Raw genomic sequence first — 18,390 nt, 5'->3', positions numbered from 1 at the left:
AGGTTTCCCTCAAGAATTTCCCTGCATTTAGCACCATCCATCATTCCTTCAATTCTGACCGGTTTCCCAGTCCCTGCCGATGAAAAACATACCCACAGCATGCTGCTGCCACCACCATGCTTCACTGTGGGAATGTTGTTCTCGGGGTGATGTGAGGTGTTGGGTTTGCACCAGACATAGTGTTTTCCTTGATGGTCAAAAAGCTAAATTTTAGTCTCATCTGACCAGAGTACCTTCTTCCATATGTTTGGGGAGTCTCCCACATGCCTTTTGGCAAACACCAAATGTGTTTGCTTATTTTTTTCTTTAAGCATTGGCTTTTTTCTGGCCACTCTTTCGTAAAGCCCAGCTCTGTGGAGTGTATGGCTTAAAGTGGTCCTATGGACAAATACTCCAATCTCCACTGTGGAGCTTTGCAGCTCCTTCAGGGTTATCTTTGGTCTCTTTGTTGCCTCTGATTAATGCCCTCCTTGCCTGGTCCGTGAGTTTTGGTGGGTGGCCCTCTCTTGGCAGGTTTGTTGTGGTGCCATATTCTTTCCATTTTTTAATAATGGATTTAATGGTGCTCTGTGGGATGTTCAAAGTCTCAGATATTTTTTTACAACTCAACCCTGATCTGTAGTTCTCCACAACTTTGTCCCTGACCTGTTTGGAGAGCTCTTTGGTCTTCATGGTGCCGCTTGCTTGGTGGTGCCCCTTGCTTAGTGGTGTTGCAGACTCTGAGGCCTTTCAGAACAGGTGTATATATACTGAGATCATGTGACACTTAGACTGCACACAGATGGACTTTATTTAACTAATTATGTGACTTCTGAAGGTTATTGGTTGCACCAGATCTTATTTAGGGGCTTCACAGCAAAGGGGGTGAATACATATGCACGCACCACTTTCCAGTTTAGAATTTTTTGAAACAAGTACTTATTTTCATTTCACTTCACCAATTTGGACTATTTTGTGTATGTGAAATCGAAATAAAAATCCATTTAAATTACAGGTTGTAATGCAACAAAATAGGAAAACACCAAGGGGGATGAATACCTTTGCAAGGCACTGTAGACTTCGTTTTATCGTCAGTTGCCGTAAATCAATATTCCATGTGAACTCACTACAGCAGTTTTGGTGTACAGGATTTCTTACTTTATGAATGTATGTATTGTGTTGTTGTGGTTTTGTCGTATATTTTTGTTCATTCAGATTTATTTTTCTCCATATACCTTCCTATATTACGTAAGCATTGATGTTTATTTTCTGATTCAAGCCTTGTATTGTAGAGTATAGCTCCAAAAGCTTGTATTTATCAATGCCTTGTGGTCCATGGCTCCGTGACTGGTAGATTCATCAGAAGCTCTTTATTTGCACTCATCTTCTACGAAAAAGTATGCCAATAAAAATGTTTTCATTTTGAATGTTTTTACTCATCTTTTATCTTACCCTCTTCTCTTTTATACATTTTGCACTTGTTACTTTGAAAATGTTTTACACACCCTTGCACAGACACTTTATTGAAGAGCAACTTCCCCTAAAAACAAACATATATTTGAGAAAACAACCTATATGGCATCGATATGAGTCAGAAACATTTATTCTACTGTCAAAATTGACTACAAAAGTGTAACAAAGTTTTGTGAGACTTGTTATTGTGACTGCATCACAACTTAAATTAAGTTTGGGTTTATTTCAATCCTGCCTGCATGCCCACAGCTGGCAGCAAACAAGTAATCATAAATTCGGAGTACAGCTGCATGCGGCCCGATTGTAATGCCTGTGGTAAATTTGACAATGAATATCCCTATGGGGTTAGTTGGGGGACCATCGGTAAATTACACAATGTACACAATGTTAAAATTCCAATAGCTCCAAATTCCAATGACTTAAAAACCTCAAACCAACTATAAATTGTAGAAATGTATATACAAATATTAAAACAATTTAATGAAAACTAAAAGGTGTGCAACATGAAAATATTTTCTCATTGTGTAATTTATTGCGGTCCCTAACTAGCCCCAAAGGTAGGCTATCCAAAGTTAAACCAACTTTGCCACAGTCGCACACCAGCTGGCTGAAGCTAATTGGCGTAAGAATTTGGCTAACTCTTCTCACCTGCAAACATACAAGCGAGACACCAATATCAAACCACACCCCGAAACCAACTCTCGCTTGAATTAATTCGTGACCGCTAACATTTCTTAAGAAACCATCGAATACGATGCCAAATCAGGAAGTTCAGCGATCCTTTAAAACGCAGCCTAAAGTCAGTTGCTAACCTCAAATTAAATAGACTTGTACATAAAAGGGAATATAAAATCCATAAAAAGAAAAATTGAAGCAGGAAAACACAAATCTGGATTAAAGGTACTGTTTCAATCAGGAAAGTTTGAGTTGCATCAAATGTACTGGTGGACAATATCATCAATCTCAACCAAGAACCCTTCAAGAGTCCTTCCCAGTGTTTAAACAGTAACATAATTCAAAACGATTAGCCTATCGTCTGGTTTTTCACAGACATAACACCTAAGCTACACTGAGTGTACAAAACATTAGGATCACCTTCCTAATATTGAAATGAAGCCCCTTTTGCCTTCACAACAGCCTTAATATGTCGGGCATGGACTCTACAAGGTGTCAAAAGCGTTCCACAGGGATGCTGGCCCATGTTGACTCCAATGCTTCCAACAGTTGTGTCAAGTTGGCTGGATGTCCTTTGGGTGGTGGACCATTCTTGATACACACTGGAAACTGTTGAGCATGAAAAACCCAGCAGCGCTGTAGTCCTTGACACACTCAAACCAGTGCTCCTGGCACCTGCTCCTGCTCCTACTACCATAACCTGTTCAAAGTCACTTAAATATGTTGTCTTGCCCATTCACCCTCTGAATGGCACACATACACAATCCATGTCTCAAATCCTTCTTTAACTTGTCTCCTCCCCTTCATCAAATCAAATCAAATCAAGTTTATTTTATATAGCCCTTCGTACATCAGCTAATATCTCGAAGTGCTGTACAGAAACCCAGCCTAAAACCCCAAACAGCAAGCAATGCAGGTGTAGAAGCACGGTGGCTAGGAAAAACTCCCTAGAAAGGCCAAAACCTAGGAAGAAACCTAGAGAGGAACCAGGCTATGAGGGGTGGCCAGCCTCTTCTGGCTGTGCCGGGTGGAGATTATAACAGAACATGGCCAAGATGTTCAAAATGTTCATAAGTGACAAGCATGGTCAAATAATAATCAGGAATAAATGTCAGTTGGCTTTTCATAGCCGATCATTAAGAGTTGAAAACAGCAGGTCTGGGACAGGTAGGGGTTCCATAACCGCAGGCAGAACAGTTGAAACTGGAATAGCAGCAAGGCCAGGTGGACTGGGGACAGCAAGGAGTCATCATGCCCGTTAGTCCTGACGTATGGTCCACTTCAATCATCTACACTGATTGAAGTGGATTTAACCGTTGACATCAATAAGGGATCATATCTTTCACCTGGATTCACTTGACCAGTCTGTCAAATAAAGAGCAGGTGTTCTTAATGTTTTGTACACTGTGTATATATGTGTAAAGGAGATGAGTTGGAGATAATTTACACATTCCCCAGACATGTATATTTTGTATTAAGCAAATTGGCAGCAACAGTGTGTTTGCATGCATCTCTTTAGGTCCGTAGGGACATGGAGGGTTGACTATATGCCAGGATCCTCCTTCACGTATCCCAGCATTCACACTGAATTGATCATTCTACTAATTGACACTTGCCGTCAAATTTTTGATGTATTTTTGGGCCACAGATTCCTGCATGCCCAGAGGGAGCGTTGGCACGCTGATGATGCTGTCTGTGTGTGTCTGTGCGAGCCTCGCTTGCTGCCTCTGCTTTACGCCTGTGTGTGTGTGTGTGTGTGTGTGTGTGGGGGGGGGGGGGGGGGGGGGAGGGGGTCAGGTGTGTGACTCACAGGCTGAGGAGGGAGAGAAGTGGGAGAGAGGGAGGATGGGAAGAGGGAAGGGAGAGGTGGATTGATGGATGGATGGGAGCACTGGGTTCTCCAGACATTCTCTCCTGTCTTCAATCTCTGCCTCCTGTCTTCCATTTCTACCTCCACTTCTTCTGACTGCCCCCACTCAAGTGTAAAATTCACATCCTTGTCAATGTCTGAAGATATCCGTCTCAATGATGGAGTAGTTGAGGACTGAGGCAAATAAATAGTTGTCTAGGCCTACTTACTCCAAAGCAGGGCTCTCCAACCTTGTTCCTGCAGAGCTACCCTCCTGTAGGTTTTCGCTCCAACCCCAGGTGTAATTAACCTGATTCATCTTATTAACCAGCAGATTATTAGAATCAGGTGCACTAGATTAGGGTTGGAGTGAAAACCTACAGGACAGTAACTCTCCAGGAACAGGGTTGGAGTGAAAACCTACTGGACAGTAACTCTCCAGGAACAGGGTTGGAGTGAAAACCTACTGGACAGTAACTCTCCAGGAACAGGGTTGGAGTGAAAACCTACTGGACAGTAACTCTCCAGGAACAGGGTTGGAGTGAAAACCTACAGGACAGTAACTCTCCAGGAACAGGGTTGGAGTTCAAACCTACAGGACAGTAACTCTCCAGGAACAGGGTTGGAGTTCAAACCTACAGGACAGTAACTCTCCAGGAACAGGGTTGTAGTGAAAACCTACTGGACAGTAACTCTCTAGGAACAGGGTTGTAGTGAAAACCTACAGGACAGTAACTCTCCAGGAACAGGGTTGGAGTTCAAACCTACAGGACAGTAACTCTCTAGGAACAGGGTTGTAGTGAAAACCTACTGGACAGTAACTCTCCAGGAACAGGGTTGGAGTTCAAACCTACAGGACAGTAACTCTCCAGGAACAGGGTTGGAGTGAAAACCTACAGGACAGTAACTCTCCAGGAACAGGGTTGTAGTGAAAACCTACTGGACAGTAACTCTCCAGGAACAGGGTTGGAGTTCAAACCTACAGGACAGTAACTCTCCAGGAACAGGGTTGTAGTGAAAACCTACTGGACAGTAACTCTCTAGGAACAGGGTTGGAGTTCAAACCTACAGGACAGTAACTCTCCAGGAACAGGGTTGGAGTTCAAACCTACAGGACAGTAACTCTCCAGGAACAGGGTTGTAGTGAAAACCTACAGGACAGTAACTCTCCAGGAACAGGGTTGGAGTGAAAACCTACAGGACAGTAACTCTCCAGGAACAGGGTTGGAGTTCAAACCTACAGGACAGTAACTCTCCAGGAACAGGGTTGTAGTGAAAACCTACTGGACAGTAACTCTCTAGGAACAGGGTTGGAGTGAAAACCTACAGGACAGTAACTCTCCAGGAACAGGGTTGTAGTGAAAACCTACAGGACAGTAACTCTCCAGGAACAGGGTTGGAGTGAAAACCTACAGGACAGTAACTCTCCAGGAACAGGGTTGTAGTGAAAACCTACTGGACAGTAACTCTCCAGGAACAGGGTTGTAGTGAAAACCTACTGGACAGTAACTCTCCAGGAACAGGGTTGGAGTTCAAACCTGCAAGATAGTAACTTATCAAGAATTAGGTTGGAGAGCCATGATCTAAAGTTGGTTTTCCCTGCTGGTAGATCATCTACCGTCTTGAAGGCTTGAGGGGATGGTGGCAGGGGCGGGTGTGTGGAGAGGAGGAGGGGAGGTGGAGAGGTAGAGAAAGGGGGTTGGAGAGGAGGAGGGGAGGTAGAGAGAGGGGGATGGAGAGGTAGAAAGGAGGAGGGGTGGTGGAAAGGTAGAGAGAGGGGGTTGGAGAGGAGGAGTGGAGGTGGAGAGGTAGAGAGAGGGGGATGGAGAGGCTCAGAAGGGATGGAGAGAGGGGGTTAATTAGGGAATACCAGTAACACCTTGAATGGGAGTACTAATTAATTCTTTCATATCCTGATCCTTACATAATTAGCCCCAATTAGCTTGTTGAAGTTTCTCCTATTCTGCAAATCAATGTACATAATTTCCTGGAAAATCCCCAACGAGGAAGATCTGGTGGAGAAATATATCCCATAGATTCCAAAATGCCGTCATTAGTGATGATATCATATCCTAGTGATCAACATTCCATTAGCAGGTTCTAATCGGGAATGTATTGTTCTGTGAGAACAGATTTTTTTTGGGGGGGGGGAATACAATAATCATATGCGCTATAACCAATGACTGACGACTAAAACCTAAATACAATAATCATGTGCACTATAACCAATGACTGACGACTAAAACCTAAATACAATAATCATGTGCACTATAAACAATGACTGACGACTTAAACCTAAACCCCCACTTTAATGAAATGTATGTTTCCTTCCTGTTGTTTTTTGCATGTTGTTTCGTTAGAACCTTTGATCTTTCAGGAGCTTCTTCTCTCTCCCCCACACCATGTATATTTTGTTTTATCCATTTTGAAATTGGCATACTGAAAAATATGAACACAGAGCAACCCAGGCTGCAGGTAAAGATACCTTATTTTTAAATCCTGTCCTTGTTGTACCAAGGGCACCAGTAGAGGTTAGTGGTACAGTATGTGGGAACCAAACTTGGACGAAATTCTTGCATCTCACAATGAGAGAGCAGGTCAGTGGACATTCTAACTTTAAGAATTGGAGAAAGACAATGAAACAGATACTGTAACCTTTAGAATGGAGCAAGACAATGAAACAGATACTTTAACCTTTAGAATGGAGAAAGACAATGAAACAGATACTGTAACCTTTAGAATGGAGAAAGACAATGAAACAGATATTGTAACCTTTAGAATGGAGAAAGACAATGAAACAGATACTGTAACCTTTAGAATGGAGAAAGACAATGAAACAGATACTGTAACCTTTAGAATGGAGAAAGACAATGAAACAGATACTGTAACCTTTAGAATGGAGAAAGACAATGAAACAGATACTGTAACCTTTAGAATGGAGAAAGACAATGAAACAGATACTGTAACCTTTAGAATGGAGAAAGACAATGAAACAGATACTGTAACCTTTAGAATGGAGAAAGACAATAAAGCAGCACCCTTTTAAGATTGATTGGAGCAACTGCAAGGTAATGATACAAAGCTTCATTAAGATGGTATCAAGACCATGAAACGCATAAAGCACAGTAGCTTTAGAAACTGCCAATTTGGTGCAACATGAGCTGTCAGAGTTAGCGCTAGCTCCACAGCTTCCAGAGTGTGTGGTCTTTTCTTTATTCCTCCAAACACACGGCGTACTTCACGGAAGATGGAGAGATAGAGACAAAGGGCTGGGGAAAGGGAGAGGACAGCGAGAAAGAGAGGGGGGGAGGATATATAGAGATAGGGAGAGAGAAAGAGAGAGGACACAGAGAGAAAGAGAAATACAGAGACGTATACCCTGAAAACTCATACGAATTTCCAGAAAATTCTTCCTTTAGCTGGCAGTGTTTTGGACCAGGGCTTGCATTAATTCATGCATTAAGGTGTAAGATTTCCCTCTGGCTATCACACGTGTTCCTCAACAGCTAGGAAACACCTGTCCCCATGTCTGTCCATCTGCCAGCTAAAATAATACAGTATTGCTATAGTCCCCATGTCTGTCCATCTGCCAGCTAAAATAATACAGTACTGCTACAGTCCCCATGTCTGTCCATCTGCCAGCTAAAAGAATACAGTACTGCTACAGTCCCCATGTCTATCCATCTGCCAGCTAAAAGAATACAGTACTGCTACAGTCCCCATGTCTATCCATCTGCCAGCTAAAAGAATACAGTACTGCTACAGTCCACATGTCTATCCATCTGCCAGCTAAAAGAATACAGTACTGCTACAGTCCCCATGGCTGTCCATCTGCCAGCTAAAAGAATACAGTACTGCTACAGTCCCCATGTCTATCCATCTGCCAGCTAAGAGAATACAGTACTGCTACAGTCCCCATGTCTATCCATCTGCCAGCTAAAAGAATACAGTACTGCTACAGTCCCCATGTCTGTCCATCTGCCAGCTAAAAGAATACAGTACTGCAACAGTCCCCATGTCTATCCATCTGCCAGCTAAAAGAATACAGTACTGCTACAGTCCCCATGTCTATCCATCTGCCAGCTAAAAGAATACAGTACTGCTACAGTCCCCATGTCTGTCCATCTGCCAGCTAAAATAATACAGTACTGCTACAGTCCCCATGTCTATCCATCTGCCAGCTAAAAGAATACAGTACTGCTACAGTCCCCATGGCTGTCCATCTGCCAGCTAAAATAATACAGTACTGCTACAGTCCCCATGTCTATCCATCTGCCAGCTAAAAGAATACAGTACTGCTACAGTCCCCATGTCTATCCATCTGCCAGCTAAAAGAATACAGTACTGCTACAGTCCCCATGTCTATCCATCTGCCAGCTAAAATAATACAGTACTGCTACAGTCCCCATGTCTGTCCATCTGCCAGCTAAAATAATACAGTACTGCTACAGTCCCCATGTCTATCCATCTGCCAGCTAAAAGAATACAGTACTGCTACAGTCCCCATGTCTGTCCATCTGCCAGCTAAAATAATACAGTACTGCTACAGTCCCCATGTCTATCCATCTGCCAGCTAAAAGAATACAGTACTGCTACAGTCCCCATGTCTGTCCATCTGCCAGCTAAAATAATACAGTACTGCTACAGTCCCCATGGCTGTCCATCTGCCAGCTAAAAGAATACAGTACTGCAACAGTCCCCATGTCTATCCATCTGCCAGCTAAAATAATACAGTACTGCTACAGTCCCCATGTCTATCCATCTGCCAGCTAAAAGAATACAGTACTGCTACAGTCCCCATGTCTATCCATCTGCCAGCTAAAAGAATACAGTACTGCTACAGTCCCCATGTCTATCCATCTGCCAGCTAAAAGAATACAGTACTGCTACAGTCCCCATGTCTATCCATCTGCCAGCTAAAATAATACAGTACTGCTACAGTCCCCATGGCTGTCCATCTGCCAGCTAAAAGAATACAGTACTGCAACAGTCCCCATGTCTATCCATCTGCCAGCTAAAAGAATACAGTACTGCTACAGTCCCCATGTCTGTCCATCTGCCAGCTAAAATAATACAGTACTGCTACAGTCCCAGTGAGCCACTCAGAATAGCCAAGGCCTATTGTTCAGTAGTTTTACTATTGATGTCAAACAGTGTCATGCTGTTCGTCTGATCTCAGCTTGTATCAGGGAGATGGAGGTGCATATTAAACAGTGTCATGCTGTTTGTCTGATCTCAGCTTGTATCAGGGAGATGGAGGTGCATATTAAACAGTGTCATGCTGTTTGTCTGATCTCAGCTTGTATCAGGGAGATGGAGGTGCATATTAAACATTGTCATGCTGTTTGTCTGATCTCAGCTTGTATCAGGGAGATGGAGGTGCATATTAAACATTGTCATGCTGTTAGTCTGATCTCAGCTTGTATCAGGGAGATGGAGGTGCACATTAAACAGTGTCATGTTGTTAGTCTGATCTCAGCTTGTATCAGGGAGATGGAGGTGCACATTAAACAGTGTCATGCTGTTCGTCTGATCTCAGCTTGTATCAGGGAGATGGAGGTGCATATTAAACATTGTCATGCTGTTTGTCTGATCTCAGCTTGTATCAGGGAGATGGAGGTGCACATTAAACAGTGTCATGCTGTTTGTCTGATCTCAGCTTGTATCAGGGAGATGGAGGTGCACATTAAACAGTGTCATGCTGTTTGTCTGATCTCAGCTTGTATCAGGGAGATGGAGGTGCACATTAAACAGTGTCATGCTGTTTGTCTGATCTCAGCTTGTATCAGGGAGATGGAGGTGCACATTAAACAGTGTCATGCTGTTTGTCTGATCTCAGCTTGTATCAGGGAGATGGAGGTGCATATCAAACATTGTCATGTTGTTAGTCTGATCTCAGCTTGTATCAGGGAGATGGAGGTGCACATTAAACAGTGTCATGCTGTTCGTCTGATCTCAGCTTGTATCAGGGAGATGGAGGTGCATATTAAACATTGTCATGCTGTTCGTCTGATCTCAGCTTGTATCAGGGAGATGGAGGTGCACATTAAACAGTGTCATGCTGTTTGTCTGATCTCAGCTTGTATCAGGGAGATGGAGGTGCATATTAAACAGTGTCATGTTGTTAGTCTGATCTCAGCTTGTATCAGGGAGATGGAGGTGCACATTAAACAGTGTCATGCTGTTCGTCTGATCTCAGCTTGTATCAGGGAGATGGAGGTGCATATTAAACATTGTCATGCTGTTCGTCTGATCTCAGCTTGTATCAGGGAGATGGAGGTACACATTAAACAGTGTCATGCTGTTGTTTGTCTGATCTCAGCTTGTATCAGGGAGATGGAGGTGCATATTAAACAGTGTCATGTTGTTAGTCTGATCTCAGCTTGTATCAGGGAGATGGAGGTGCACATTAAACAGTGTCATGCTGTTGTTAGTCTGATCTCAGCTTGTATCAGGGAGATGGAGGTGCATATTAAACAGTGTCATGTTGTTAGTCTGATCTCAGCTTGTATCAGGGAGATGGAGGTGCACATTAAACAGTGTCATGTTGTTAGTCTGATCTCAGCTTGTATCAGGGAGATGGAGGTGCATATTAAACAGTGTCATGCTGTTTGTCTGATCTCAGCTTGTATCAGGGAGATGGAGGTGCACATTAAACAGTGTCATGCTGTTTGTCTGATCTCAGCTTGTATCAGGGAGATGGAGGTGCACATTAAACAGTGTCATGCTGTTTGTCTGATCTCAGCTTGTATCAGGGAGATGGAGGTGCATATTAAACATTGTCATGCTGTTCGTCTGATCTCAGCTTGTATCAGGGAGATGGAGGTGCACATTAAACAGTGTCATGCTGTTCGTCTGATCTCAGCTTGTATCAGGGAGATGGAGGTGCACATTAAACAGTGTCATGTTGTTTGTCTGATCTCAGCTTGTATCAGGGAGATGGAGGTGCACATTAAACAGTGTCATGTTGTTAGTCTGATCTCAGCTTGTATCAGGGAGATGGAGGTGCACATTAAACAGTGTCATGCTGTTTGTCTGATCTCAGCTTGTATCAGGGAGATGGAGGTGCACATTAAACAGTGTCATGTTGTTCGTCTGATCTCAGCTTGTATCAGGGAGATGGAGGTGCACATTAAACAGTGTCATGCTGTTGTTAGTCTGATCTCAGCTTGTATCAGGGAGATGGAGGTGCACATTAAACAGTGTCATGTTGTTAGTCTGATCTCAGCTTGTATCAGGGAGATGGAGGTGCACATTAAACAGTGTCATGCTGTTTGTCTGATCTCAGCTTGTATCAGGGAGATGGAGGTGCACATTAAACAGTGTCATGTTGTTAGTCTGATCTCAGCTTGTATCAGGGAGATGGAGGTGCACATTAAACAGTGTCATGCTGTTTGTCTGATCTCAGCTTGTATCAGGGAGATGGAGGTGCACATTAAACAGTGTCATGCTGTTCGTCTGATCTCAGCTTGTATTAGGGAGATGGAGGTGCACATTAAACAGTGTCATGCTGTTAGTCTGATCTCAGCTTGTATCAGGGAGATGGAGGTGCACAATAAACATTTGGATGATAGATACTGTAAATACAATTTAAAATATCCTTTCCAGATTTAAATGATTTATCAAAACATTTATTTTTAAAATTTTGTGATTATGCCTGTCATGTTGTCCAAGAGGGACTTTGTGTTTGTGCATTAGAGTGTTACTGTACGTGTTTGGATATAATTGTCTCTATTTCGTCTGGTTGTTCCTGAGAGCATTGCGAGGCTTAAGGAAGACCACTCACTGACTTAATGTTGGTTCTTCCTTTCCCTTCCTGCTCCAGGCTGTAACATAATTAACCATGGGACTGTGTCTTTTTCTCTGGTGAAGCTTGTCCCCAGCTCCCTCCACTTACAGTACTTCTACTCCATCACTTCCTCTTGTCCCCAGCTCCCTCCACTTACAGTACTTCTGCTCCATCACTTCCTCTTGTCCCCAGCTCCCTCCACTTACAGTACCTCTGCTCCATCACTTCCTCTTGTCCCCAGCTCCCTCCACTTACAGTACTTCTGCTCCATCACTTCCTCTTGTCCCCAGCTCCCTCCACTTACAGTACTTCTGCTCCATCACTTCCTCTTGTCCCCAGCTCCCTCCACTTACAGTACTTCTGCTCCATCACTTCCTCTTGTCCCCAGCTCCTTCTCACACCCTTCAGCTTCCCCACCCCAACGCCTACAGTGCCTTCAGAAAGTATTCAAACCCCTTGACTTTTTCCACATTGTCACTTTACAGACTTATTCTAAAATGGATTCAATAGTTTTTTCCCCCTCATCAATCTACACACAATACCCCATAATGAAAAAGCAAAAACAGTTTATTTTTTATTTTTGATAATTAAAAAAAAAAGTCAAACTGACATATCACATATACATAAGTATTCAGACCCTTTACTCAGTACTTTGTTGAAGCACCTTTGGCAGCGATTACAGCATTGAGTCTTCTTGGGTATGACGCTATAGGCTTGGCACACCTGTATTTGGGGAGTTTCTACCATTCTTCTCTGCAGATCCTCTCAAGCTCTGTCATGTTGGATGGGGAGCGTCACTGCACAGCTATTTTCAGGTCTCTCCAGAGATGTTTGATCGGGTTCAAGTCCAGGCTTTGGCTGGGCCACTCAAGGATATTCAGAGACTTGTCCCGAAGCCACTCCTGCGTTGTCTTGGCTGTGTGCTTAGGGTTGTTGTCCTGTTGGAAGGTGAACCTTCGCCCCAGTCGGAGGTCCTGAGCGCTCTGGAGCAGGTTTTCATTAAGGATCTCTCTGTACTTTGCTCAGGTAATCTTTGCCTCGATCCTAACTAGTCTCCCAGTCCCTGCCGCTGAAAACATCCCCACAGCATGATGCTGCCACCACCATGGTTCACTGTAGGGATGATGCCAGGCTTCCTCTAGACGTGACGCTTGACATTCAGGAAAAAAAGTCTAATCTTGGTTTCATCAGAACAGAGAATCTTGTTTCTCATGGTCTGAGAGTCTTTAGGTGCCTTTTGACAAACTCCAAGCGGACTGTCATGCGCCTTTTACTGAGGAGTGGCTTCCGTCTGGCCACTCTACCATAAAGGCCTGATTGGTGGATTGCAGCAGAGGAACTCTAGAGCTCTGTCATAGTGACGATTGGGGTCTTGGTCACCTACCTGACCAAGGCCCTTCTCCCCCGATTGCTCAGTTTGGCTGGGCTGCCAGCTCTAGGAAGAGTCTTGGTGGTTCCAAACTTTTTCCATTTAAGAAAGATGGAGCCCACTGTTTTCTTGGGGACCTTCAAAGCTGTGGACATTTTTTGGTACCCTTCCTCAGATCTGTGCCTCGACACAATCCTGTCTGGGAGCTCTACGGACAATTCCTTTGACCTCATGGCTTGGTTTATGCTCTGACATGCACTGTCAAATGTGGAACCTTATATAGACAGGTGTGTGCCTTTCCAAATCATGTTCAATCAATTGAATTTACCACAAGTGGACTCCAATAAAGTTGGAGTCCACTTGAAACATATCAAGGATGATCAGTGGAAACAGGATGCAACTGAGCTCAATTTCGAGTCTCATAGCAAAGGGTCTGAATGTGGAAAAAGTCAAGGGGTCTGAATACTTTCCGAAGGCACAGTAGCTCCCCTTAGCTTTCCCCCTTGACGTTACCCCTTTCTTTGACCCTCCCTAACTAGACAATCTGGACCCTCTCTTTCTAAAATTATCCACCGCCATTGTTGCAACCCCTATTACCAGTCTGTTCAACCTCTCTTTCGCATCGCCCGAGATCCCTAAAAATTGGAAAGCTGCCGCGGTCATCCCCCTCTTCAAAGGGGGTGACACTCTAGACCCAAACTGTTATAGACCTATATCCATCCTGCCCTGCCTTTCTAAAGTCTTCGAAAGCCAAGTTAGATCACTGACCATTTCGAATCCCACTGTACCTTCTCCGCTGTGTAATCCGGTTTCCGAGCTGGTCACGGGTGCACCTCAGCCACGCTCAAGGTACTAAGCGATACCATAACTGCCATCGATAAAAGACAGTACTGTGCAGCCGTCTTCATCGACCTGGCCAAGGCTTTCGACTCTGTCAATCACCGTATTCTTAACGGCAGACTCAATAGCCTTGGTTTCTCAAATGACTGCCTCGTCTGGTTCACCAACTACTTCGCAGACAGAGTTCAGTGTGTCAAATCGGAGGGCCTGTTGTCCGGACCTCTGGCAGTCTCTATGGGGGTACCACAGGGTTCAATTCTTGGGCCGACTCTTTTCTCTGTATATATCAACGATGTCGCTCTTGCTGCGGGTGATTCCCTGATCCACCTCTACGCAGACGACACCATACTGTATACTTCTGGCCCTTCTTTGGACATTGTGTTAACTAACGTCCAAACGAGATTCAATGCCATACAACACTCCTTCCGTGGCCTCTAACTGCTCTTAAACGCTAGTAAAACCAAATGAAAACCAAACCGTTTTCTGCCCTCACCCGCCCGACTAGCATCACTACTCTGGACGGTTCTGACCTAGAATATGTGGACAACTACAAATACCTAGCTGTCTGGCTAGACTATAAACTCTCCTTCCAGACTCATATCAAACATCTCCAATCCAAAATCAAATCTAGAATAGGCTTCGATTTTGCAACAAAGCCTCCTTCACTCACGCCGCCAAACTTACCCTCGTAAAACTGACTATCCTACCGATCCTCAACTTTGGCGATGTCATCTACAAAATAGCTTCCAATACTCTCCTCTGCAAACTGGTTGCAGTCTATCACAGTGCCATCCGTTTTTTTACCAAATCCCCTTTTCCACCGACCACTGAGACCTGTATGCTCTAGTTGGCTGGCCCTCGCTACATATTCGTCGCCAGACCCACTGGCTCCAGGTCATCTATAAGTCTATGCTAGGTAAAGCTCCGCCTTACCTCAGCTCACTGGTCACGATAACAACACCCACCCGTAGCACGCGCTCCAGCAGGTATATCTCGCTGGTCATCCTCAAAGCCAGCACCTCCTTTGACCACCTTTCCTTCCAGTTCTCTGCTGCCAGTGACTGGAATGAATTGCAAAAATCGCTGAAGCTGGAGACTTACATTTCTCTCACTAACTTTAAACATTAGCTATCTGAGCAGCTAACTGATCGCTGCCGCTGTACATAGTCCATCTGTAAATAGCCCATCCAACTACCTACCTCATCCCCATATTGTTTTTTAAAACTTTTTAATTTAAAAAAATTTACTTTAACTTTTTTCATCTATCCCTCTAGTGTTAATCTGCTAAATTGTAATTACTTCGCTACTATGGCCTATTTATTTCCTTACCTCCTCATGCCATTTGCACACTATATATAGACTTTCTTTTTTTCCTATTGTGTTATTGACTGTAAGCTTCTTTATTCCATGTGTAACTCTGTGTTGTTGTTTGTGTCGCACTGCTTTGCTTTATCTTGGCCAGGTCGCAGTTGTAAATGAGAACTTGTTCTCAACTAGCTTACCTGGTTAAATAAAGGTGAAATTAAAAATAAATTAAAAACACACACTCTCTGGCCGTCGCCTGATGGGACCCTGTAGAGGTTACGACTCCTGACCTAACGCTCTGCCAGAATGGGCAGTCTACAGATAAGATTGACAGAGGCCTTTCTCCACTCAATGCCTAAAACTTTTTCCCCAAACAAGTTCTTTAATCTTTACTTTGGATTTTGTTTTGTTTTACGGGGTTCTGTTATTCATTCATTCCATACATCTAATTTTCACATTGCAACAGTGTTCATCATGCTGAGATTAAAACACCTCCCAAATTACAGTTTTCCAGCTTCGTAGCTAATTCTTAAGTGACATAATGCAGAATGAGCGACTTCGCTTCTCCCCCTCACTTGTGTCAACATCCTCCTGTCAACTCCAACACTGTCAACCCCATGCTATTTCCCGCACGTTACAAATGCTATAATGTCACACCGTGTCCCAGAGGGGCTGGCTCAACTAGCAGGCTACGTCAGTTCCTGTTTGATGAGGGGGACCACCTAAACCAGTACAAAACATAGGTTCGTGACAGGCCACCTATTGGATTGAGTCATGAGCAATGCAATGGACCAGGCAACGCTTTCTCTACAATTGTATCACAATGAATCTTCTTTCAGTTACAACATTTAAAACCAACTGGCGATATTCGGTTTCAACTTTGCCAGTATAAATAACAACAGTGAATGATACGAACCCGGATGGTGGCTTGGCACTACTCAGACCACACCTAGGACTACAATCACATTAGTGTCTTTCAGAGCAATTAACTACGTCATATCAGATCATTAATTGTTACAAATACCTGGTGAATCCACCATCTCTGTGAGGATGGGGAGTGGAGCTAAAAAACGATAGCTGACAACCCTGAACGCAGGGCGAGCTGTGGTCAGGAAGCTAGCTCCAATCAGAGCTCTGCATCTCAGACCTTTGTAGTTTGGACTCCAGGGCCAAGGCCTCACTCATGCTCCCTCAGCAGGCGCTCCACACCGAACACAGGTGCACCACAGGTTATGAAGGAGGCAGAGGGTGTGAACTGCAATAAAAGAGACAGTTTCGTTAGGGGATTCTCCAATCACAGGAAGAGGGTGGTTAAAAAAGTTCATGCAACCAATTAAGGTCGATAAATTGTGACAGATAAAGTACCCCTAATTACATTATGACTTTTTAATTAGCTACTGAGCTGCCATCGAGGTTGACATACATACAGAACATACATAATTCATATTTGAGTGAGTCCCACACACTGTTATTCCAATGCATCTGCTTCAGGTGTTATTATCTTACTGGGTGGTCTGGTCCAGGGATGGGCAACTGCCGCCCCCCTTTTGTAGGTCTGCAGATCAGGCCGCCCCACAAAAAATATATATATAGGTCACACCTTATTTGGGTAGTCCGGCCTGGTCATACTATCAACAAACTATCTGTTTGAGATTTTCCACTTGAGTTATTCCTGTCGTGTTTGGAGAGATGATTAGAGAATGAAAGTGGGGAGATATTGCTAATTGGGATTAATTATGTGTTGGATTTTTTCTACTTTTGGTGTATGTTGTTAGTGGTCACCAGGGGCGTCATGCACCCCCAAAAACTGAGGGGGCACAAAGTACGTGATTAAGGCTGGAGGATGGTCCAGAGAGGGGCTAGGCCCCCCATCTATAAGTTTGAGAATGTTGCATTTTTCAAACACCCAAAACACCTTACTCCTGCAATAGAGCCATAATCATTATGCTTAATTCTATGTCAAAATTAGGTTTATTTTTCTGCATGTCTAAGCATAACTCTTTATCCTCCTGACTGATGGTTCTTTTGTTAAAGGAACTAAATATGCTTCTCTGCATCTTTACTCAAATCTGGGTAAAAGATTGAAAGGAATATGAGTCTTATTCAGTATATAGTTATTGCCTGCTTTTCTAAAGTCTACCAACCTTGCCAGCAGGCATGCCAGCTAAGATAATTAGACAAGCTAGCTACTCTAACTTGATTGATAGCCTGAAATGGAACGGTAGATAGTTATGAAGTTGGTAGATTGGGATCCTATCTGGACTAGCTAAAGGCAACTTCATAAAATTGCTAGGCAGCTTGTAGTATTACAGAGAAACAAACAAAACAAAACAAAAACATATATTTTTTTAACAGGACAAATAAGAGGAGGCACCTGCCCCTGCGCCCCCTATGGCCATGACACATGTGGTGCGCACATGTGTGTCTGTGTGTCTGTGTGTGTGCGTATGCGTATGCATGCACCAGTGGAGCCTGGTAGGAGGAGCTAGAGGAGGATGGGCTCATTTTAATGTCTGGAATGGAATTAATGGAACGGTATCAAACAAATGAAACATAATAAAACCTTGACTCCGTTCCATGAATGCTATTCCAGCCATTACAATGAGCCCGTCCTCCTATAGCTCCTCCCACCAGCCTCCTATGGCGTGCATTTGTCTATGTGTATTTGTGTAGGTGTGTGTAATGTGTGTGTGTTTACACTGTAGGTTTGTGTGTAATTTGTGTGTGTATTTATACTGTAGGTGTGTGTGTGTGTTTGTGATCAGCTATGCAGAAAATGTGTTGCTGCCGCAGACGAAATGCCAAATCCTCTCTTAACCACTCATCTCTCATTTTCACATTCAACTATTTAATTTCTCCCAGGTCTACTTTTTTATCCCTTAGCAAATAAAAGCTTTTTTGTCACATCTGCCTTACCAAATAAGACGTTTTTCCCCTCGGTGGGTTATTGATACAAAGACACCAAGGTCGCGTCCCAAACGGCACACTACTCCCTATATAGTGCAAACAAACACAACTTACCAGTGCACTATAAAGGGAGTAGTGTACCTAAGGAATATAGTTCCATTTGGGACACAGCCCAAAAATCAATGTGGAGCATTAGGATGCACT

Source organism: Salvelinus namaycush, chromosome 18 (genome assembly GCF_016432855.1).
Source record: "Salvelinus namaycush isolate Seneca chromosome 18, SaNama_1.0, whole genome shotgun sequence".
NCBI classification, from domain to species: domain Eukaryota; kingdom Metazoa; phylum Chordata; class Actinopteri; order Salmoniformes; family Salmonidae; genus Salvelinus; species Salvelinus namaycush.
This window is presented reverse-complemented; position numbering follows the sequence as displayed.